The sequence below is a fragment of the Anas acuta genome, chromosome 4, assembly GCF_963932015.1.
Source record: "Anas acuta chromosome 4, bAnaAcu1.1, whole genome shotgun sequence".
NCBI lineage: Eukaryota > Metazoa > Chordata > Aves > Anseriformes > Anatidae > Anas > Anas acuta.
Window position 1 is genome coordinate 4,610,366 of NC_088982.1, and position 25,178 is coordinate 4,635,543.

At 37.7% G+C, this 25,178-nt stretch overlaps 1 long non-coding RNA gene across 1 annotated transcript in view; it reads left to right on the forward strand.

The window, feature by feature from the left end:
* Positions 1–562: 562 nt before the first annotated feature.
* LOC137855181 (uncharacterized) overlaps positions 563–25,178 on the forward strand; it is a 28,486-nt gene continuing 3,870 nt past the window's right edge. Inside the window, exon 1 of the long non-coding RNA XR_011095567.1 lies at positions 563–1,075. This is a non-coding gene — a long non-coding RNA (uncharacterized lncRNA). The remainder of the gene's footprint in view (positions 1,076–25,178) is intronic.

Genomic DNA, 25,178 nt, shown 5'->3' on the forward strand with positions numbered 1-25,178 from the left:
TTGGTGTTGGATGAGGTGTTCCTGGCAATTTCAGAGCTAACTAACCCAGCATGGCGTTGTTTATGGCTTCCCCCCTCAAAAGGTGCCCATGCAGCTTCCTCATACGAAACACTGCCATTTATGCCCAACACACCTTCATACAAGCCCATATGACGCTTTCATTTATAACATAATATTCTTTGAGACACTATGTAAAAATAAAAATCTTCACTTACTAGGCAGGGAACAGGAGATGGAGGATGTAGTAGGTAGCTTCAAAATAGCTTCTCTAGAGCTGCAAGTCTATTATGCTCTTTTAATTAATTAACTAATTAATAAATATGACAGTGGGCTAGGTCATAGCTGTTGCATGGTCCTTTATCAGGGAGTAAGGAGAACCAGCAGCCACCAAGCCGCGAGGCCTGCAATTTACTGTGGTAGTAGTGATAATGGTATGGAGATAGTAGAAACAAGCATTTGGTCACTTTCCTTCTGAGATTGCCATGCTGAGGTAGGTGTAACAAGCTGCATAAACATTAGGTCTTTAGAGAGCTGGGTATATATTTAGAGTGGCCCTGGAAAGGTTTTAGCAGCCAAGAAGCCTCTATAAGAAGAGGCCGTGTCTGGCCCCTGCCCTGTACCCAACACAACTGGTTTTAAATGGTGTAAACCAGTTACAGATGGTTCTACCACAGCCAAATCCCAGGAGCGAAGCTGGTAGGAAAATGCATTTAAGAAAGGGCAGGAAATACCAACAGATATAGGGGGAAAGAAAAGAGTGAAAAGCAACAGAGTGAGCAGCAAAGTCAGAGAAGGAGGAAAAAGTGTGTTGTGGTTGAGCAGAATTTTTGCAGCCTATGGAGGACCCCATACCAGAGCAGATGGCAATTTCCTGAAAGAGCTATAGTCTGCAAAGAATCCATATTAGTGCAGATTTTCTTCTGAAAGACTGTGACCTGGGGAGAACCCACACTGGAGTAACAGAAAAGTATGAGATTAAAGGAGCAGCAGAGAGGTGTTGTGGACTGATCATTCCCCCTTGGCTATCTGGAGGTGGGAAGAGGAGTCTGGAGTGAAGCTGAGCATAGGAAAATGGGTAGGAAAGTTGTTGTTTTTATTTCTGTTTCTCACTACTCAAATCTATTTTAATTGTCAGTAAATTGAATTCACTTTCCTCAAGTTGAGGAAAGTCTTGCCCATTACAGTAATTATTACAGTAATTGGTAAATGGTCTCAATACCTTTATTCCGAATCTGTTTACTCTCCTATACTGCTGAGGGAAGGAATCTGGGTGTGTGGCCTGCAGCCAAGGTTAACACCCACAAGAAGACTTGTGATGCCTGTAATCAGAGATATCTACAACACAAGGATTTGTTACACACACCAAATATAACAATTTAAAAACAAAATATGTGCTAGGCTGATGACTGATTGTCCAGTAAACAGAGAATATTTTCTTGCATGAGAAAATATTCCTTGCATGAATGAGGTAGCAATTTGTGTTGAAATCTATAAAGCACATCTATTTTATGCAATACTAAGTATAACAAAATATTACAGCTAATCTGTTCAATTTATAACACGCAGATAGCTTTTCTTGCTTCTGTTGTCTGGACTATTAAAGCGTATAACTATTATAAAATAATAGTTATGGGGGCTAATATTCATAACATAAACACCATTGCATCACAACTTAAGAGCAGAAAACATTGAAAATACATGGTATTAAAATGCCAACATCTCAGATTAAATTTGTTTTTATTAATAAATATGAGGGGCAAAATCAAACAGTATGAAAATGTTTGCTTAGGCTTCTCTGCAGGGACCAGATGTATAATGTGAGAGAAAATATGATCTAGTGGATGGGACAAATTCTGGGCTTGGAAAATTTGAGTTTAAGTATGCTGTGAACACATTCCATGATTGTTATTATTATAATTTATTTATTTATTTTTAATTCCTGTATGTCTGATTAATCTTTCTGGTGATCATAATGAAGGGACCTAGCCAGTCAGGGTACCTCTGCTGTCACCAGATACAGACATGCACCTCACTTGTCATGTCATTCACCTTGTCATGAACATAAGTGACAAGGTTAATGCTGTGGGAGCTGCAGTGGTGCTCTGTGTGGTAGGAAGCCACAAACAGTCATGTACCAATCACAACCAGTTGTATCCTGCTCAGAAACTGGAGTAAACAGCAGCAGGGGAAAAACAAAAACAAACAAACAAAACCAAAAACCAAAAACAAACCAAAACAAAAAAACATGCAATGCTTGGCTCAAACCTTTTTAAGAAAAACAGTTCAGGAACTTCAGTTTTTTAAGAAAAAAACGTTCAGGAAAGGTGACATTAATAGAAGGCCATCCATAATGGAGGGGACAGGGACACCCCTGAGGAACTGCTGTCTGTGGAGGAGCCAGGCAGGGATATCCTAAAGGAACAGTGCAGGAACATCCCTGATGTAGCTGCGGGTGGTCCGTGCTGGGGCAGGGACAGTGTGGTCCACAGGGAGAAGGAAGGGATATTTTGAGGAACAGTGGATATGGGTGTCTCACACTGGGACATGGACACTAAGGAGCAGTGTGACAGGGAAAAACAAAACAAGACAAAAAACAACAACTGGCAAAGAGCTGCTCAAAGAAAAGGTCATACTTGTCCTTTACGTCCAGTGTCACCAAGTCTAACTGAAGGAACTTTAGTGGATTGACTGTAATTTCAAGAAAACTAAAGAAGTCTGGATGTTGTAAGTATAGATGTCCACGTTAGTTTTTGTTAAAATATTTGTTATCCTTTTTTCCCAGTACCCAAACTTGTGATCAGATGTTTGTGTTCATTAGCAATGAATTAAGCTAAATTCCATGACTTGAGGTCATTCTCCTCAGGAACAGATTGACTTACATGTCATATCAGCAGTGTCTGTACTTTGTTGCCCATCTGAGGAAGGGCAATGAGAACCCTATCCCACTTGCTCAGTCTCTGCTTCATAAAGCAGAGCAAAGAAATTTATTGTCTTTAATCGTTTTGCTAGAAAATAACTGTATCCAGGTATTTTTGTCATGCAGTGAACACATAAGTCTGCCCCAAACCATCAGCATTTCCTAGCATCCAGAACTGTGAGCTTCCCTCATCTTGTTTGGGATGGGGGAAGAGAAGAATATGGAAATCATCATGTGGCAGGGACTCATCTTCTAGCAGGGGCCCTGAAGTTTTATTAACGTAAAGAAAAATACTGCTTTACAGTCCTTTCCCACAAACCTTACAAGCAAAGAAAAAGCCTGTCTCAGTGCACCTGTAAAGAAGAGCATGCTATTCTCAGCAGTCTGTGGTCATGTAAAAGTCTTCACAGAAATGACTCTGATTCCCCTGCTGCTTTGTAGAATGTAGGCTGCTGATGTCCTGAGATAAATCACTGTCTGAAAGACTGGCAATGCTGAAAGAATTTTTTTTTCCTTCCAAATTGTTGCATCCCTGTCAAAATTTGTCCTTAGCCAAGAAAGAGTCTCTGTCAAATTTTGGTGTTGTTTAGGAATGGGGCTGTCTGCCCAAGAACTGAGGCAGCTGGCCTGGTGGGAGCAATAAAGGGTGCTGACCATGAGCTTGCCCCTCAGCTATTTGTCCCTGGACCCTGTGCTTTTCTAATTGTCTCCAAGCCACAAGCTTAGGGCTCTGTCAGACCTTGATCTCTGCTGGAGCTGGTTTTGGAGAATGTCCAAAGTTGTTTTGGAAAAGTCTTTGCCAGACATAGGCCTGTACTGAATATATAAATCATGCCAAAATACTGCATCTCTCTGAACTTCTTCGTTTCCAGACAGGAAGGGTGGAACCCTGATTCTTCTGAAACTAGAATAAAACAGAATAGTTCAGTTGGAAGGGACCTTCAGAAATCATCAAGTACAACTGCCTGACCTCTTCAGGAGTAACTGAAAGTTAAAACATATTAATGAGGGCATTTTCCAAAGACCTGTTGAGCACTGCCAGGCAGGAGGCATCAGCCACCTCTCCAGGAAGCCTGTCCCGGTGTCTGCACTCTCCCAGCAAGGCAATCCAGCAAGGATGCCCAGCCCGACCCTCCCCTGGCACAGCTCCATCCCTGTGCATCCTGCCATTAGTGAGCAGGGATCAGAGACTGGCGCCTCCTTCTTCACTTCCCCTCCTCAGGGAGCTGTAGGCAGCAATGAAGTCACCCCTCAGCCTCCTCTTCTCCAGACCAGGCAACCCAGGTGTCCTCAGCCTCTCCTCATAGGACATGCCCTCCAGCCCTCTTACCAGCCCTCTTTCCCTCTTCTGGATACTTTCAATTACCTTAATATTTAAATATTTATGGTAAATATTTACGCTCATATTTTGACAAAATTTATACATATAAGAGTTCTTAATGATTGGGCATTGATGTTGATGACAAAAGAGATAAAATATTTAGCTACTATCTGATTAAAAGCACTGAACTCAGAGCTTTGTAACTTCTTGGTACAGGAATGTTTTTCTTCATTCCTTGGTATGGGAATGTAGTCTGTTACATGGTTTAATACAGACTTTTTAAATTGCAACTTGTTATTCTGAGCACTGTGTTCATTATTTGAAATGAATTATCTTTTTTCCTTGGGTTTCTCATTTGTATTTACTTTTTTATCTGCTTCTTATCATCTTAAATTGTAACTTAGTTAAAGCAGAAACTTCCAATCCTGCAATATTGTGGGATTGATTGTGGGGCATGGCAGAAAAACTTGTTTGTGATTGAACTACAAATGAAACTGAGTAGTACTAACAAAAATAGTTTAACCCCATTAACCTAATGTCTTTCATTCACTGTGATTTTCCTAGATTCTTCCCAGGTCATACAATTCCAGTATTAGTAGTCTTTACAATTTTATTTTATATTTTTCTCTCATCGCGTATTATGTGACATGTTTCTTTCCTTGGAGTATGGCAAAATTGCTGAGGCTATCAGCTATTTAGTTGAATTGCTCTAGGTAGTATGGAAGACAGTCAGAATTTTGTTAAACATTGACAATTTTTGATACAACAAAAAAATGAAACTTTGTGAGGAATACGAATCCAATAAATAGAACTGAAGTCAGTTAAAATTTCATTAGTCTATTCAGCCACACACTTTGCACTCCGTTCCTTCCCTTCTTGAGCTAAATCAGATGTTAATGCACATACATTTTTGACAGAGTTTGATAACTTTGCTGCTTTTTAGAGATTAAATATGACAGGCCAGCAAACCCATTCTATGGCTGCAAATATGGAGATGGCAATAACAGAAATTATTTCAGGCAGGGAAAGCTGCATTAATAATGAAGAGAAGTTTTCAAATAAAGCAGAGATTAGTGACTGCATTAAGAAATTCTTTAAAATCTCAAAACATTGCCTCTTTTCCATTTAAATTAAATCATAATAAATTTCTATGAAGAGCTTAATGACAGAACCATTTGCTGTTGCAGTAGATTTAAAGAAAAGAGACTTAAGGAACATGAAGACAAAACAAAAAATTGCAACATATAACTGTTAAATCAAAAGTCTGTTTTTCCCAGACCAGGAAACATAAACTTTGTTTACTAACATTAGAATTTATGAACTCTTACAGAAACCTGTTACAAATAAATAATTATATTGAAGAACAATTCCATTAATTTCCTGAAATAATTTTACAAAACGGAGCACATGGAAGCTAAGGAATGTTAAAATTAACACAGTCTCAACTTTTGTTTCTATAATTTCCCTAAAGCTTCTTTCCCTTAAGTAAACAGAAAAGAAAAATTACATTGTGTGGAGAAATCCTAATGCCCTTATGTATGGTGAGTAGGAGTTAAAGCTTTTCCTCCACTGTGTAGACCCAAGTGCCTGGAGCCTTAAAGCAGTGTCCTGCAAAGAATGCTGCATCCTTACTCAAGCCTCACTTGAGGCTAGTTCTTGACACAATATTGTCTCTTTCTCATGAGCAACTACTCATGTTATACTCCCTCTTTATATCTGAATAACCAACTGTTTGCTATTCTTTTGGCCACTTACTAAAAAGTCTTAGTTTCTCCTTTCCTTCAGATTCTTTACCCAGGGATCCAAACACTTGCTCTAAATATAGTATATTGCTTTTTCCTTCACACGTTTTCATGATCTATTTTCCAGTCACTTCTCTCAATTGGCTTCATTACTACTTCTGACTCTCTTCCTTACCTTATTTTAAATTGCTCATCTTTCGTATAGCCATAGTTCTTTACTAATGTCTACTCTTTCTTTCTGTTCAAGTCCTAGGTGCTTTTTGCCTAGTGCTTGTCTCAAACGACTCCCTCTTCCCACTGTCAACTTCTTTTGAGGGGGGAGAGAATGTTTAGTCTTCCCACTCTCACACCATTTAACTCACTGACTTCCCTTCTTCTTGCATGACTAGAATATGAAAATCCAAGACTACCTTTCTCAAATAATCAGTTTTGTTTTCTTATTTACTCCAAGCCCTTCTCTACTCCAACAGATTTTCTGAGTGTTCCACAATTCTTAAACTCAACATGAGATTCATCTTACCTGGCTGGAGCTATATTAAACATAGGAGCCTTTTCTAAAGTGGCCTGTTGGCCTCCATCTACTGTAAGTTTCCAGAGCATTAGTTATCCCCCTATCCTGACAATCTCAGGATGAAAAAAGCTTTGGAAGCCTTTCATTGAGCTGAGACCTTAAAGATAGACCAGATAGTTAGCTGTCAAATTATTAATAGTAAAATTAGATCATTTCTGATTTTTCCTGCACCCCAGTTCTGTCTTATAATTTTCCTCTGTTACCATTCTGTTTCCTAAGCAGGATTTGAAGGAAATCCCTAGCTGTGATTTAAAACTCCTCAAGTATGATTCCTTTCTTAACAAAGGAAATGTATTTTTTTTCCCTTTGTGTTGTCTTTAGAATCACAGTGAATCAAGTCAGAATCAAGTCAGATAGCAGAAATTAAGAGTGAACCTGGAGAAACCTCATTTCCCTGCCCAGTGTTCAGCAGTCATTAAAATTGCACCCTTTTGTAACATTCATATATTAATGGTAAAATAGTTTATTGCTAGCTAAGAGCTCTTCCATACACTTTTAGAAGATCTAATTGAAAGCACATCAAATTTAACAGAAAAGCTTGAAATTACTTTGTTGTACATTTCTGGGGAAAGAAAGGAGACATGTCTTTGTACAGCCTGGAGAGAAAATGGAATTAGCAATTAGGGGAAAAATGACTTTGAATTTATGGTAAAATACTTTCTCCTGACCAATCCCACTTACACCCATTTAGCAAGTGAAACTTGCTATCCTCAAGGATATCAGTTACCTGAATTGCAGTTTTCTAAAATCCCAGGTTTGAGTCTACATTAGAGACCCAAACCCACAGCCATAGACTATTACTGAAGATTTATTTTCATTTTCTGTCTCATTTCCTCTTATCAGTAGTGTTCTGGTGTATGCCATAGAGGGTACATGTATGTGCAAAATTACTTAGTCTATGCATGCATATTATTTAAGGAAAGGTAATAGTTCTTGAGGATCAGATTCTGTGCTTTATTTGTGGCAACTTTGCTGTCCTTGCTCCATTTTGGGAGGTTTATTTCTCACTTTGGTTTTTCACAGCTGGCCTGTATTTTAACCTCGATAAACTGGTCCCATACAAAGACAGCATCTAGAGGTAGCAAAATTTTCTGCTGACTCTTGCCCCAGATGTTCAGTTTCCAGCTGCTTATGATTGCTGAATAGGTTTTGATTCAGAAACAGTATTGACAGTAATCCCTCACAGAAAAATTACTTCATATCAGACATTTGCAGCACATAAATCCTATTCTCCAAGGAAAATACATTATGTTTTCCACTTAATATACTCAGAAACACTGCATCCAATACATAATATCATTCCCTCATAAAAATTTAATAAAACAAGAACATGAAGCCATAACCTGCTTCCATCAATGTGTGCAAATACATCTAGCGTGCATATCACTGGGGATATGGACAGATAGAATAAGCTCTTGTAATAACGGCAAAAAAAGGCACCAAGTTATCTCCTTCCTGAATGAATGGATTTCAGTACTTTTTTCTCCAGATTTCATGTGACAAACATTGTCTGTCCAGAAAGTTAGCTGGTTTTCAGTAGGAATTTAATATACAGTTTATTAAGCCACTTCTGTAAATTGTTCTGGCTACTCAGTGGATACCTTTTGCCTCCTTTGTAAATCAAGACACTGAGCTCACTGAGACTCCTCTGATGTCTGGACCAGACATGTATATAAAGAGAAATTGCACAGTGAGTTGAGGGTTAGATTAGGAAAAAGAAGTATTGTTGATCAAATTAGTAGTTCAGATTTAAAGATGATCAATGAACTGAAGACAAATAGATGTTTTTTCTGTTACAATGATGTGTTAATTTCAGATTTTTCTTCTACATATTAAAACATAACTGACAGGCATTATTAAATGAACAGTGTCTTCACAGATACTGTGCATAAAGCAAATAATTAGCACTTGCATTAGTATATATTCATAAAAACAGGACCATAGCTAATGTTTTGAAAGAAAATACAGTTTTGCCACTTGCTAATCTCAGGTAAAGAGTATGTGTTTTTTCTGTGTGGAGAATAAACAAAGGATACAAGAAACAATGGAACTTGTAAATAAAGAAAATATACATTTCCACCAGATACAAAGTCAAGAAGCTAATCCATTTTTCATGGTCCAAATTATTTTCATCCTCCTTTTTAGGATGGCAGGGTTTTATTTCTTCATAAAGACTGAGACTAAGCCTATAGGAGTCAAAAAAGAATACTTTGATTGGCTTCAGCTAACTTTCAAAATGGTTCACATCTACAATGATTTTTAACTGTTTACCATATATAAAGGGGAAGGAAACCTAAAATTCATGGAACAAAAATACCTTATGTTTGGCCTAGTACTCTCTACCAGTCACTACTAATGTTATAAGAGAATTAATTTTTAGCAGGAAAATGTCTTCAAACACTAGTGTCTCAGACCACAGGATCATAAAAACACCAGAGCGAGAGACAAGTCCATTGCAGAGATTTGCAGACAATCTTTTACATCAAGGAACAGCTTAGTGAAATAAGCATATCTATTGCTAACAAGGGTGATGTTTCCAACTAATAAACCTGTTGTGAACCTCTCTCTTATCCATCACTTGGAGACTTCCAGAGATCTTACATGACAGAGCATATATATGCAAGCCAATTTATCACAACTTTTAGCTGTGTTAAAGAGAAATAGATTGTGAGATTCAGCTATACAGGCAGCCAAGCAGTATCCATGAGTCTGATTTAGCAGTTAATCTGATGCTGTGGCATGCACTCTTGGAGTGACTGGCTGGTAAGACTTGCCTTAAAGATCAGAAGGATTTACAAAACAGAAGCTCAGAGGACAAATCTGAAGACATATCTTAATGAAGGACTCAGTTACATAGCTGGGGCTCCAATTAAAACATAGTTTCAAGACATTTTGTGTGAGCTCTTTTGGCAAAGATATCTGATACACCCTATCCCCACAGGCAGAAAAGAAATCTCATCTGCTCCTGGTAGTGCTTATTGTCTTTATTGTCTTTGATTTTGCCAGTCATCCTTCATGTATATTAGGCAGGATGTCTTGGCCATATGCAGTAGCTTGTTTTTATCTTGTGTGCTTTGTTTGTTTGTTTTTCATTTGGCACCTTTTTATCATTTGGGTGTCTCCAATTTTTCACCCTTTAGTTATCACGTTGTCCTTATGTTATCACAAGCTTACAAAATATTTATGTGTTGGTGGTTACTATTTTAGTATGCATATACTATTGCAGTATGCATATATTTGGTTTCAATGAAACCAAACATTATTTGTATCCTGATTAGTGCATTTTTAAATTACATCACAGTTCTCAGCTTTCACTACATTGGTCTTCCCTGTTTACAGTAAGTAAAACATATTCTAGATAACATGGGAGATCTGAAGGAATACCTTCTCAAGGGAAACATTCTCCAGATTCTTCCAGTTGAAGTTTGGACATACTCCTTTTTGTGGAAGGTTATATACTGGGCCAGATTCACGTAAAAATGGCTTCTATAAGCATATTAGCCTGGATCTGTATTTGTGGTGTGATTGTCCGTGCTCTATCAATTACCTGCTATCATATTTTCTTAATCTTTTGAGTCTTTAGATTAACAAACATCATACCTCTGTCTGTATTGGCTCTAGTGGTCATTATACAGAACAGCATTCCCACTAAGGAAAGCTGAACAGAAAAATAGCATGCTTCAATCACAAGTTTATTAGCATAACATCCAGGAGACCTGTATTTTATTCCTGGCTCTATCACTAACAGTTTATATGGCTGAGAAAATTATTCTGTTTTCTGCCCAATCTGTTTTCTTACCTACAGGGCAGGGGGAACAAAACCTAAAAAATTATTCAAAGATGAAATGATTTGTTTCAGTAACATCTGTGAAATGAATGCATTGAAAATAATGTGTTAAGGTTAAATATGGCTAACAGTTCTGTTTTTCTATAGTTTGAAGCAGATGAAAATAAGATCTTTCGTGTACTGTAATTTTTCACTTAAACCTAATTCCTAAATTAGTCTACAATGGCCTAAAATTTTGGACCAAAAGTGTCCCCCAATTGCCTTTTTAGTGAGAGATAAAATAAATAAATAATAATAAAAAAAACATGTAAATGTTTTTAGTGGACAAATTCAAACTAGAACTACAATTTATTTATTTATTTAAGGAGTTTATTTGACAAGAAAACCAAGGGTTATGTTATAATTTTACCTAACTTTGTTTAATTCAGCTAGCTTCTTAAATTATGCCCTTAATTTCAAAAAAAGTGTGGTTGTGGTTGATTTAGGAATTCTATGACTGAAAGATATTTTCTATTGATCTGATACAATTTTTCTTTGAATAGTAACTATTGCCAGGTATATGAATTGCAGGAATGGAAGTATTCCAAAGTCTGGAATTACCACACTTCCAACAGAGGCTTAGAGGTGAGGACTTCTGGGTCTAAACTAGAAGAGCAATAAGAGAAAGAAATCTCCTAAGAAAGGGAAGATGAAGTTTGGGGCAGGGAGACAGAAATGGCTATTTCTATTATTTAGGGACAAGAAATTTACTTTTGAGTTTGAAAAATTAAAAAAGAGAAGGAACTGCAAGTTAAGAAAAGCAGGCCTCTGGGACAGGGAAGTGAGAAGCGAAATAACAGGTAGATTCTGACAGGCAGCATGAGAACTGAGTATGATCCTAACTCCTCTATGACCAAAACAGGCTGCCCAGGGAAGTGATGGAGTCACCATCCCTGGAAGTCTTTAAAAGACGTTTAGATGTAGAGCTTAGGGATATGGTTTAGTGGGTACTGTTAGTGTTAGGTCAGAGGTTGGACTCGATGATCTTGAGGTCTCTTCCAACCTAGAAATTCTGTGATTTTGTGATTCTGTGAAAAGAGACTGATTTGTCTCTTTTAAAGTCCTAATTCTGTGAGATACTTTTGTACTCAAAATAAATAAGAATTAAAAGCATGTCTCTCTGAAGAATGTCCAGGTAGCAAAGAGATCTTCAGAGGAAAACAGGGATGTCTCCATAGATAAATCATTTTTTTACTGTCTCTCACAAGAGTAGAGACAGCTCACATCTATGTTATATATAACAAAAATTAGAAGTACTAACAAAATGCAAGGGAAAGTGGAAGAGCTCAATGACAAGGACCATATTTTAAGGAACACCAAAAGATGTAATAAGTGGCATGCATGGATTGCTTGCACAAGTATGCAATGATTCTCATTAAAACCACAGGAACTAATGAAGTTTGAAAAATGTACCAATGTATGGAGCCTCCATACTCTATTTTTCTCTTGGAACCTCCATATCCTATTTTTCTCTTGAAACCTCCATGGGAGGGGATTGTTACTGCCTGAGGCACATTTTTTCTGTTGTATCCCCATGTTAGCTTTTAGTTGTGATGGAAATGCTTCACCATAGCCTGTACTGTTTGTAGTGTACTTTTGAAAATTTCAAATATTGAGTACTACCTAAATTGACTAGCTATAGTAGCATTCTATATGTAGATCACAAAGTGTAACTAAGACTCAATGAATACAACTAAGTAGCTTAGGCTGTCAGTGAAAGTAGATCTCTCAGGTAGGTCTTGGAAATGGAACCAGTTCTTGGCTTTTTGCAGTTCACAAAAATTTGAACTTGTACACTGACTGGCTTGCCTGATGATCTTGAACAGATTAGCCACTGTATTGCAGTATTCCATATCCCAATACTTTTTCTACCTTAGTTTCAATATTTTCTTATTCATACCGAAATTGGTTCATTCTGACCGTTTGAAATAGATTTCTTATATTGTTTTCAGCTTTTCTGAAAACAATATTGTCTTTGTGATTATATTATATAAAGCAAATAAAATAAATTTTTCTGCTCAGCTCCAAAGGCAACGCAATAAAAAGGATATTGTCATAGTCAGTACAAAGGACCAGAATTAATTCAACATCTTACTTATCAAAACATCACATGACAGCAGATGAGAACTTTGGGAATGGAATTGCTTGTATAATTGTTTTCAAAACAGATCAGTATTTTGGAAGTATAGTTTACTCCTTTCTTGTTTGTTGCTTGTGTATTTCTTGGATCACATTGTGGTGAATTCTTGGTCAGTCTTCACCAGAGTTACATTCCTCTGCCAGCTGAAGACATGCTTCCTTTTCCCCAAAGCCATTGAAGAGTGGCTTTGGAACACTATCAGGTCTTCTAAACTGGTGATTTTCTAACAGTAATGGAATATTAATGGAAATTAAATAATATTATTCGGTGATACATTCCATATGTGACTGGCTCCTGAGTCAATACTTCTTGAGGTCTACAATAAATAATTACCTTATCTTAGTTAGAAAATACTGTTAAGATTGGAATATGCACACACTTTCTTTTTTTGTTTCAAAACATTTCTAGAAGTTCATCTTCCTGATTTGATATATTATTACCAGGTCAGATGTACTTAGCTGTGCAACATCAAAATTGTACATTTTCCTTTCCCTTTTTCTTTTTGTTAACCCTGTCATAAATGAGAAATCAGAGTTTCTATATGCTACACATCATTCCAGGCTACTCTCAGGACAATATCATTGAATATTCAATGCCAGGAATTACTCCTCACATATATGTAAACCTGTGACATCTTTTTTTTTTTTTGAATTTACAAGATTTTGTCTCTTCTTGAAAGGAAAATAATTGTCCTTACTTCAGCAAAAACCCTCTGACATGAAAAAATGGTAATTTAAAAATAAGGTACTATGGCAAAAAATAACATTAAGTTCTCTGCTTTTCCTGTGGAGGCTGTTGGCAGATGGGCAGGAAGTCTCAGCATTCAGTGAAGATGCAGAAATGAAAGTGATTTCTGTGGAAGGCTTGGATGCTGGGCTCTCAATAAGAAATTTTCATCTGGGATTTGGCTCATGCACAACAGCCCAGAAGCTGTTCCACATTCTCAAAATTGTATTTATGAACTATATCCAACCTTTCTTTATTTTTCCCTATATTGGTATGAGAGAACTCATCTGAGCAACCCTCAGTATGAAATCACAGTTACAGAAGATGTCCAGTTGCTGAGCAATTCAGTGTTTGTTTATGTGTTTGTCTGCACAGTTCTTCCCTTTGCTCCAGGTTTCTGCCATCAGATCAGAATTCCCTTGGCATGCTGTAGAGCTTTTTGCTTGAAAACTTGCTCCATAAAGAGCTTAAAAACATCCCAGAGCAATGTTATACACTTTGCAAAAATTAGCACTTCATCTCATGTAAAAGTTTATTGCATCCTTGAAGTAACTCAGTGCAATCAAATGGTGTTTGGAAGGTATCTTTGAGGTGTCTCACATTCCTCTGTAAGGATCATCAAATATGTAGATAATAAGTTTCCTTTCTTTTATATTCTGTGATGCTTGTAGTGTGTGTAACTATGGGTGCTATCAAACAGAACAGTATCAAAATATGGATGGCTCAAGTGCCCCAGTTCCTCAAACATGTGTTTTTACATGAAAATTCTCATTTTCACATGAAAATTCTTGAATAGTGGAAATTTGACAGTGAGTCTGTGGTACATCTAAACATATCTGGCCTGGCTTAACTGGAACAGTACAACTGAAGTACAGGGGAGAGGCTATTTATCACCATAATTAGTAAGGGTAGTTACCACCTGGAAAACTCATTATACAGTCTGAATTTGCACTGATGGAAAATGTTAACCTGTCTGCTAGATATTCCTTACCTCAGGTGAGCATGAGATGGACTCAAATACATAAAATTTTCTAGATTCATGTTATTCACAGCAGTCACTGTAACAATTTGTTAAGAAATATTTGAAAACTGTGATTTTATTTACCTCTGAAAAGCCATAGCATATTCACAAAGTGCTTTCCTCAAGATGGACTCTGACATAAAGCAGAATTTTGCTTACTGTAATTAGTTGTTGATGAACAGTAACTTGATGACAATTTTCTTACTGATGATGGTATCAGCTTTACAGACCTTGATTCAGGAACTCATTCAAATGCTTTATTCACTAAGTTTTCCAACGCCTTTTCTGACTGTATTTTAAACTTTGGGGAAAAGTGGTTACATCCAAAGAAAAGAATAACTGTCCTGTTTCTGAATTTACAGAAATGATGTTGGGCTGTGTAAGGAAAACTTAGCTGGAGATGCTAGGCTAGCTACTAAAGAGCATAATGAAAAAGAAGGGAAATTGTAGCTGTTACTATCACAAATTGTCAGTTATACTACAAATAACTCAGTATTAATTTCATATTCATGCGTGATGGAAGTCTCATTAACATCAGTATGCAGCAGATGCTGTCCCTCTGATAACAAGTACTAGGGAAAGGTTTCCCCACATAGGTTCATTGAACCACAATTAGTTTCCTGATTGAAGCCTTTTAATGGCAAATGTACCTGCCACCTCATCAAGCCTCACCATCCATTTCTTTCTTTCTGACCTTCAGATACTCTATACTGTGTACTGAACAATAGTTCTCATGATGGCCAGCCATAATGGATTTATATCAGTAAAAGAGAAGAAAATTTGTGAAGAAAAAAACCTTTATTTTCACTTTCAGCATTCCTATCCTATTGTAATATTGAACCCAGATATCTACAGCTTGTTTTTGTAGTGTCACTACTATTTCTGTAGAGATTACATGTTCTGTTGTTGCTTCTAGTCGACTATTACACAACAGAGATTCCTGAAGTTTAGTCACAACTCATTATGGCTTGAACAATAAATATAAATAATAAATCTAATAAATCCCTTCTCTTCAGCTGAGTTGGGATGTACTATTTATCTCAGGTAATCACTTGCAAAAATATTTCCTACTTCTGTTGCAACATAGGTACCACTAGCATTGTCTAATTCTTATTTTATTGTGAAATATTGCAGTTGTGGACTGCTGTGACAGCAACAGCAACTGATGCAGAACTGTTTTATTGTTTGGTTTGTTGGTTTTCTTGTTGTTGTTCTTTGTGAGGCTCAAGAAAGGCTTTATCATGATCAAGAATCAGAACCAAACTTGGGAATTCAAGGACAGGCAGCTGAGAAATACTCAAAAATCATTTATTGATGAGTATATTCTGTATCACTGAATGAAAATGTGGAGGTTTTTCATTTGTTCAGGTCTAATGCATACTTTTGCATTAGCTTTGAATTAATCTACTTTGAATAGGATCTGTCCATTATATACAGATGATACTCTGGAAGTCAATGACTAGTTAAATCACCTCCCATGTTATTAGTCTTATAATTAAGAAAGTCAATGCTATTCATCCATCCATCTCTTCCCATTTTCTTTAAATACTTTACATAACATTAATGCCATGCCCTGCAGCCCAAAAAGCTTAAAAAAGAAAAAGGACTAAAACAAAAATCCCATTGTTTAAATCCTTGCTCAACAGGGTACTGCAGAAAGCTTGGACTAGAGAACACTGCTGCCAGTTTGCTTAGGAAGTACTGAAGGTGAATGTATACCTAGTAAATCTGAAATAATCAAAGGAGTTTACATAAAGACTACTAATCACTCAATTCAAGACAAATTCTTGGCACTCTAATTAACAAATATTTATTCTGATCCTTTTTTGCAAGGTTATGATGCAGTTATAGAGGATAATCTGATGACAAAAGACAGTGACAAATCTGATCAAGGATCATTAGGTGAAAAAAATTCATAATAGCTAAAAATAGAATGAATTAATTTTCCATGGAAGAGCAGTGCCACTAGTCATTTCTCACTGACATTGGCAGAGGTGTTGTGGTCAAGTGTTAGCTCTACTATTTTTTGATATTTTAAAGAGCCACTTTATTCATAGAGGAATAATTGCTTTGTGCCCCATTGTCAAGAACAATAGTTTTCTTCAAGACACCAGTGAGAAGACTGTCACAAGTGTTATGAATTGCACCCATAAGTTCATCTAAGCCTGAATGGAAAGGCCATAGACATTACTGTCAACTTTACCCCTTCTTTGATAAAATAAGTCTCACAGTTCCAGGACAAACTCATTCATTTCCTCTATTATCTCTGCCTTTCCTGTCATCACTTCTCCCTGAGTCCAAGGGGAAAGGTTTTAACAGGCAGGTGAGAGCATGTTATTTAAACTCATCTCTGGATGTCATAGCTCTCTGTTCAAGGATCTTCCTACAGCTGCTGTGGATCCTTACATTTTTTCCTTAGCACCCATTATTACACCCAGAGACACTTGCAAGTCATTCTATAACTTGTGTCACCTATGTGCACCTTGTTATTTTCTCACATAAGTTTTTCATCACTGTCCTGACTTCTGAGTCTTCCCCTGACATTGTAGACAAGTAGGTACCTTTATTCAACTTGTCCTGAATTTCCTGGGAGTGCTGCCAGCATCTTGGTGTCACTTCTGTGTCTTCTGCATCTATGAGGTGGCTAGGCAGTTAAAAGACATTTGTACACTGCTTTAAATCAAATTGTCTGAGTTTATCTCGAACAAAACAGAGTCTAACAGTTATGTGGTCTTGTACCATGCTGTGTGGTTATTGGGAATTTTAGCTGAAGTAACTTCTGAATTCTAGAACAGGGTCTTGGAGGGAAGAATAGGAAAATGTCTCTGTTTGGAGATTGGTCTGTTTCTGCTTATTACCTACTAAAATTTATAACTACTCCAGACAACAACTGAATAACCATCAACCATACAAAAGATGGATAAGGCTTTTTTCCTTTTCCTTCTTCTTTTCCTTTTCCTTCTTCTTTTCCTTCTTCTTTTCCTTCTTCTTTTCCTTCTTCTTTTCCTTCTTCTTTTCCTTCTTCTTTTCCTTCTTCTTTCCCTTTCCCTTTCCCTTTCCCTTTCCCTTTCCCTTTCCCTTTCCCTTTCCCAATAGAAGACAGTACCCTCAGTTTGTCATGAACTCTTTCTCTGTTGCACTTTCATGTTTGTCATGAACTCTTTCTCTGTTGCACTTTCATGTTTGAGCTCAAGGTACACGCTAGCTGTGCGGAAGGTCAACATATGAAGACAGTGCCACACCGCTTTTGGATTAACTGTTACATGACACATCTGTTTTCCTTTGCTTCACTTTGACCTATAAGCATCCTTGTTTCAGAAACCACATTATATCCCCATATCCTTCCTGTTTATCTGCTTGTGGCTATTTACTATATAGGACTGATCTAGAATGAAGAAAGGCAGCCCTTTTTCCGTGTGCTATTTGGGATCACTATATGCTTTAGTTAAGAAGGTTGCAATACGAGTAAGCAGAAGATCTACTACTTGGTTAGCATGTGCTGGAATGTGTCAGAATTCTTACAATCAGTAAGATATCTCATCAGAACTAGCTTCAACTGCAAAGAAAGTACTTAAAAATCCTACTCAGGTTGTTTTTACAAATGGAAGAAAAATAATCAAAGCACTGAAGTCAGTTTGGTGAAACCCATGTCTATTGAACTGGGAAGAAAATGAATCCTATGAATTCTTTTAGTAGCAGCCACATTTTGGAAAAGGTGGGTAATAGTTAAGCAGATACAGTTTTGCTTACAGAACACATGCTACAGTTTTTTTTTCATGATGGACAGACATTCCAAAATATCACATACTTTTTAACCTACATCATAACCTCTCTACCCTATCTAAACAGAACAATTATTCTTCATGGGTCACATATAATGTCTAATATTAAATATTAGAAAAATATCAGTCTGCCTTTCCTAACTAGGGACAATGAATACTACAAACTGAAGTATGTTGGCTAATTATATCAGATAGGGTTGTATGACTGGATGGCTTATACATAACTGCCAAGGGATACATACCTATCACAGTATCCCAAGCTCTTTTACATGGCCTCCACCATCATCACTTGGAAAATGAATCAAGCTAATATTGCAGAATGGTCACAATTTCACACATCAGGTTGAACACAAGACTAGTGCTTATTCTCAGAACTAACTGAGACAGTGCTCCTATTTGAAAATATCTGCTATGGTACTGATCAAGCAAAAGTTACAACTACTCCTTTTTTACCCCTGTGACTGCTGTTATACAGCCCTTCCTCTCTCACTGTCCTTCACACCAGTCATTGAGGCATGCTACAGAATTACAGAATGCATGAGGTTGGAAGGGACCTCTGAAGATCATCTAGTCCAACCCCCCTGCCAAGCAGAATTGCCTAGAGCACATTGCCCAGCATGGCATTCAGGCAGGTTTTGATTATCTCCAGAGAAGAAGACCCCACAACCTCTCTGGGCAACCTGCTCCAGTGCTCTATCAACCTCACAGTTAAGTGCCCCATCATATTCATACGGAACCTCCTGTGCTTCAGTTTGTGCCCATTGTCTCCTGTCCTGTCACTGGGTACAACTGAAAAGAGACCAAAACTCCATCCTCTCAACATCCTCCCCCCCCCTCCCAAATATTTAGAGTAGCCCTCTAGAGTAGCCCTCTTCTGGACTTGCTCCAGTAGCTCCACATCCCTCTTGTACTGGGGAGCCCAGAACTGGACACAGTACTCCAGGTTTGGCTTCACCAAGGCTGAGTAGAGGGGGGAATCACCTCCCTTGACCTGCTGGCAACACTCTTCTGAATGGATCCCAGGATACCATTGGCCTTCATGACCACAAGGGCACATTGCTGATTCATGGTCAGCCTGCTGTTCACCAGGACTCCCAGGTCCCTCTCTGAAGATCCCAATCTGTACTGGTGCTTGGGGTTATTCCTCCCCAGGTCCAGGACCCTGCACTTGCACTTGTTGAACTTCATGAGGTTCCTCTTGGCCAATCTCTCCAGCTTGTTGAGGTCCCTCTGAATGGCAGCAGAGCCCTCTGAGGTATCAGCCACTCCTCCGAGCTTGGTGTCATCAGCAAACTTGCCGTTCTGTTGTCTGGGACGTTGAAGAATAAGTTGAACAACGCTGGACCAAGATCTATGTTAAACACGATAAAAACAAAATAGATGCTTGAGTCGGACATTTACAAATGATTTAGTGTTCATACTCACATGCTGTACTCTTGGAGATAGAGTCATTTTATGACTGAGATAGTGCTGTTAACTCACTACAGTGAGCACTTATGTTTGGTCAGCTCAATAGGCCTCTGAGCTACAGGTCTCTAGACTCCATCGACTTTATTAATTTGGAGCCAAGCTGCCCACAGTTTCTGCAATGTAAGTGGAAATATGTGAGATAAGCAAGTGGAAATAGGATAGTTGGCTGGCAGCCAGCTTAATCAAAGCATGGTTGCACTGATGTGCACTTTAATTTAAATATATATATGTATATATATCTGTATCCTTATCAAACTGAAGATATTTTTGGACAATTACATTTTACCTCTGTTACACTGTAGTAACTTCTTACAGAATGTGATTTGCTTATTCCTTTTCTGCTAATGAAATCATGGAAAGCAAAAGTCAAATGAGTTTAAAATAAGGGGAAGAACAATTAAAGTTTACTGGCACCTACACAAACTTGCTTAAAATTTATAGACACTTCTAAATAGGGTGCAAATGAAAGATGAACCAGGTCAAAAAGTGAAACAGACGTGGTGAACAACAACATCCTTGTATCACCCTATTTACCAAGGTGATTCCATGTCAGACAAAATTTTTCAGGTAAGTCAGGAGAGTTCTTAGCCAAGACAAATATGGTAGACTATAATTCTCTACTAAGAACAAGCAAACAAAAAAGCTCTATGAAGTTTAACAGGACTTGCAGATTTGTTACTTTTGTGTAAATTAGGGAAACAGCATAGATTTTGTTTATACTTGTACAATGTTAAATAAGGAAATTAATAACTACCTTTTGTGTGTTTTCTACTTTGTTTAATGCAGTTTGATTGATTTTGTTTATAGTAACTCATTTTTGCAGATATATGTAATAAATCAGCAAGTAAATGACATATTATTTGAGATAAAAGTTCAAGATGAATATGCTTCTAAAAGCACATGAAACCTACTAAACAATAAGAACATTACCACTTTAAAAAGAAAAAGACTGTAGACTGGGAAATTAGATTTGTATGAACTGCTGCAAAGAATGAGTACAAAACAAAACCTATTATCACAAAAAATCCCCAAATAAATTAACCTTCTTATAAAGGTGCTGTTAACGTTGGAAGGTGATCACATAGGTTGCTGCCAGATGTCCAGCTTGTTTTCTTAAACATATTCTTTGCCTTGACAGCTGTAAGAATTTAGAGGCAACACAGAAATGATCAAAAGGTTATTTTCTATCTTACTGCACTCAAATTAGATACTAGTTCATTGCTTTTTTTAGGGGGTGAATATAGACCTGAAAGGCACATAAGGTGTTCAATGTAGAGGAGCACCTGATTTTCTTGACTGTTAGATTGTTTGACAAGTTCTAACTGAATACTTGTTACTTCCATTAGGTCTGTTGCTAGCCAATCATTCCATAACTGTGACACCATAGACCAGCATTTCCTTATCACTAAAAGGAAATATATATATATATTTGAAAAGAGAAAAAATGTATATCTTTGACTGTATTAATATCTTGCTTTTGAGAAGAAAGTAAGCTCAGTGTTATTAAGCACAATTAAAAACAAACAAACAAACAAAAACCAAATAAAAACCAACAGCCTCTTAAAAGTGTGGTTTTGAAATCTGAAAGCCTCATTTTTCCCTCAGTCAGTTTTCACAGACAAGTCTGGTCTTTTTCTTCCAGTTCTTCAATTTACAGTTAAAGTTTATCAGAATATTTTCTGAACTTTCAGCTCAGCTTCCATTTGTATTTTGACTTTATAATCTTAGGTGCAAAGTTAAAAACGTATGCAAAGCTCCTTTGGCTAGAAGAGAGCCTCGGTCTAAAATTTGGTATGCATTTTTTTGATAAAAGTGCTGTCAGGTAGTAGTGGATAGACACTAGTATCCTAACATAGCAGAGAATGAGACCAGCCAACTTCAGATTCACATTAAAGTCTAATAAAAATGGAAAATACATTTTTTTTTTCTAGGTCTCAAAAGGAACTGTGAACAATTTGTTGCCCCTATCTCCCTATCTATACCCCATTGCCAAAGCAAGCTACTTACAGAGTAAGCCTGGAAGGAAAAGACACAACACAGTTATTTGCTGATTTTTTTTTAATCATTTGCCTTTATCTAGCAGATGCTTTTGTGGTTCAAAATATGCTTTTTGTCTAGATTTTAATGAAATATAGCTCCGATGAGTAGTGCTCTTTTGGTATGTTTGAATTAGAGACGTTCAACTATGTTTACCTCTTAAATTTGGCTTGCTTAATGTAACTATAGATTATGGAACTGTAAATTGTTACAGCACTGCACTGCCTCACTCTTCACACACATACTTCCTTTTTCAAATATGTATTTAAGGAGATGTATTATAACTTCTAATTAAGCATCTGTCTTTTAAATTGCAGTAAACCAACCTAGAACTTACAGGCCTAATGGCACTTAAAGCTCTAGTAAGAGCTAAGGAAGTAAGGTTACAGGATCTTGAGCACCCTCCTTTAGGAAGAGGTATAGGAAATCAATTATTACATAGAAGGTTAGAGAGATGATTAGAGAGATGGAACTCTCTCAAACTCTGTATCTCCCCCAAACTTGTAGCAGTCATAAAAAGTGAGCCCAATGTAGTCAAAAATAGAAGGGTTGTCTGTAGTCATTCCCTTCCCCCTCTCCTCCCCCCTCCTTTTTTTTAATCCACTAGCCCTTGCAGGAGTTTAGCAACATGAAAGAGGCTTCACAGTACAACTCATCACAGCTCTGCAACAATGCTGTGTAAGAGATGTATAGCATAGCAGAGAATTTGAACATTTGAAACAAGTTAGAGATACCTACAAAATTCTTTCCATCTGCTGTGCACACCTATCCTATCTGTAACCAAATTTATACTTGGGTGCCTGAACAAAAGGAGCAGATCTAGGGATAACAAGGCGTGCAACCAATAATACTCATCAAGCAGTTATAAAGCATATCTGAGATCATATTAGGAAAGCAAGCTGGCAGGTTTATATCAGCACAGGATCAACCCCAGGACAAATATGGTACAGCTCAGATGCAAACCACAAGCAAGTGACAGCTTGCATGCCACACACCTGAGCCAAAGGGAATTTGTGACTGTGTGGAGGTCCTAGGTGAGGACTTAGGGCAATTAAAGCCTGCTGGTATACTCAGAGCCATGACAACACTATTTAAAGACATCAGTAGTACAAATTTATTTTTCAGGAAAGAAAGGATATAGTAGCGTAGTTTTCCCTGTTTTAGTTTTACATGAGTGCTGAAACAGTTTTAGAGCAATATAGGAAGCAATGGTGATAGGTTTTTGCAATGTTAATGCATTTTTTAATGGAAGCAGACTTTAGAAAATAGATTTTTTTTTTTGTTAATAACTTTTTTTTTTTCTAAGATATTGTACTCTTGAATAGATTTGAGCTTTTAACTCAAAGCCTTGTTTTATGGGGAAAGTGTGAAGTATGATCTATAATCATCAAAAGATGGTTCTAAACTGTGAGTAGTTTGAGGTAAAGATACGAGTCTTACTGGAAAAACTTTGCTGTTTTTAATTTCTATATGAACGACCATGGTATGTGATAAGCAGAAACAGATCCCTGCTGTGTGCAATTTTGTTTTGGGACAGCACAGAAGTATAAAGAGGACAGCAGAAGAGACTTGGAATAAGATGGTTGCAGACAGGTGGTAGTAGTGAAAAGACTATTCTGTCTTTCTTTCATGTTTGGGAACAAAGGTGCTATTTCTATAATATTTTACTTGTGGAAATGTCTCTATCAAAATTTTTATCTGAAGATACTTGTCTAAGTAACAGGCTGAGCATGTTACCAGATCTGAAAATACTAGGAAGTTATATTGGAGAGTAATCTCTTCCAAAGGTTCCCATGTGGATCCATAACCACATGGATCCATCTCAGGTCTATGTGGTTTATGATTAAAAGGGATGTGCTTAGTGTACACATCTCCACTGGCACAATTTCCTTGGGTTTTATATTTGAATCAGATTTAGTTATATACAATTTCATGTGAAATTCTGTCTTTCTGATTTTGATTGAGAGAGTATGGACATGTGTTCTGATGGTTTTAGCTCATATGAATGCCTTATTTGAAATGTTAGGAGTATGATTCTCAAAACTTCTTCTGGGACCTTGGGCATTTGAAGTTACAGAGGATCCTGTATTCCTTAGCAAGAAATTAAGATATGAGCTTTGCTTTGTGATTTTATTATTAAAAACTAAAAAATTGATTTAGATGATTGTTGCTGTATCTTTCTCCATTCTTTCCCCTATTCCTTTTTTTTTTTTTTTTTTTTTTTTTTGTGCCAAATCAACCTACTCATTTTCCTAAATAAATATAGCATTAAATATATTTTTTCTTTTAAATGAGGTCTCAGGGCAAATTCCTATCCATTGTAACAGTGCAAATCCTTGTTAGAAGCAGGATAAGCCTCAGGCTTTCACAATAGAAATCCCTTTGAAACAAGAAGCTTTACAGTAGTACTCTAAGGGATAAGGGATTTTCAGGAGTTCTCCATGCAGACGTATACTCTTTAAGTACATTGGGGAAAGGTGTAGTGTAATAAAGCTCTGATTTTTTATTTTTATTTTTTTTCCCTAGAATGTCCATGACAGAGTGTACATCTGCTTGACTTGTTCACAGTTACTATTTTATATGTTGTGCTCTCTTAAATGGGTATGGTGAAGTGACAGCATGGTGTTTGGCCACTTGCATTGTACTTCACAGAATCACAGAATTTTCTAGGTTGGAAGAGACCTCAAGATCATCGAGTCCAACCTCTGACCTAAAACTAACAGTCCCCACTAAACCATATCCCTAAGCTCTACATCTAAACGTCTTTTGAAGACTTCCAGGGATGGTGACTCCACCACCTCCCTGGGCAGCCCGTTCCAATGCCTCACAACCCTTTCAGTAAAGAAATTCTTCCTAACATCTAACCTAAAACTCCCCTGGCGTAACTTTAGCCCATTCCCCCTCGTCCTGTCACCAGGCACATGGGAGAACAGGCCAACCCCCACCTCGCTACAGCCTCCTTTAATGTACTTATACAGAGCAATAAGGTCACCCCTGAGCCTCCTCTTCTCCAGGCTGAACAAGCCCAGCTCCTTCAGCCGCTCCTCGTAGGACTTGCTCTCCAGGCCCCTCACCAGCTTCGTCGCCCTTCTTTGGACCCGCTCAAGCACCTCGATGTCCTTCTTGTAGCGAGGGGCCCAAAACTGAACACAGTACTCGAGGTGCGGCCTCACCAGAGCCGAGTACAGGGGGACGATCACCTCCCTAGCCCTGCTGGTCACAGTGTTTCTGATACAAGCCAGGATGCCGTTGGCCTTCTTGGCCACCAGAGCACACTGCTGGCTCATATTCAGCCGACTGTCCACCATCACTCCCAGGTCCTTCTCTGCCTGGCAGCTCTCCAACCATTCCTCTCCCAGCCTGTAGTTCTGCTTGGGGTTATTGCGCCCCAGGTGCAGGACCCGGCACTTGGCCTTGTTGAACTTCATACAGTTGACCTCAGCCCATCGGTGCAGCCTATCCAGATCCTCCTGCAGAGCCTTCCTACCCTCGAGTAGATCGACACACGCACCTAGCTTGGTGTCATCTGCAAACTTACTGAGGGTGCACTCAATGCCCTCGTCCAGATCATTGATGAAGATGTTAAAGAGGACTGTGAAGATGTTAAAGAGGACCGATACTTGTT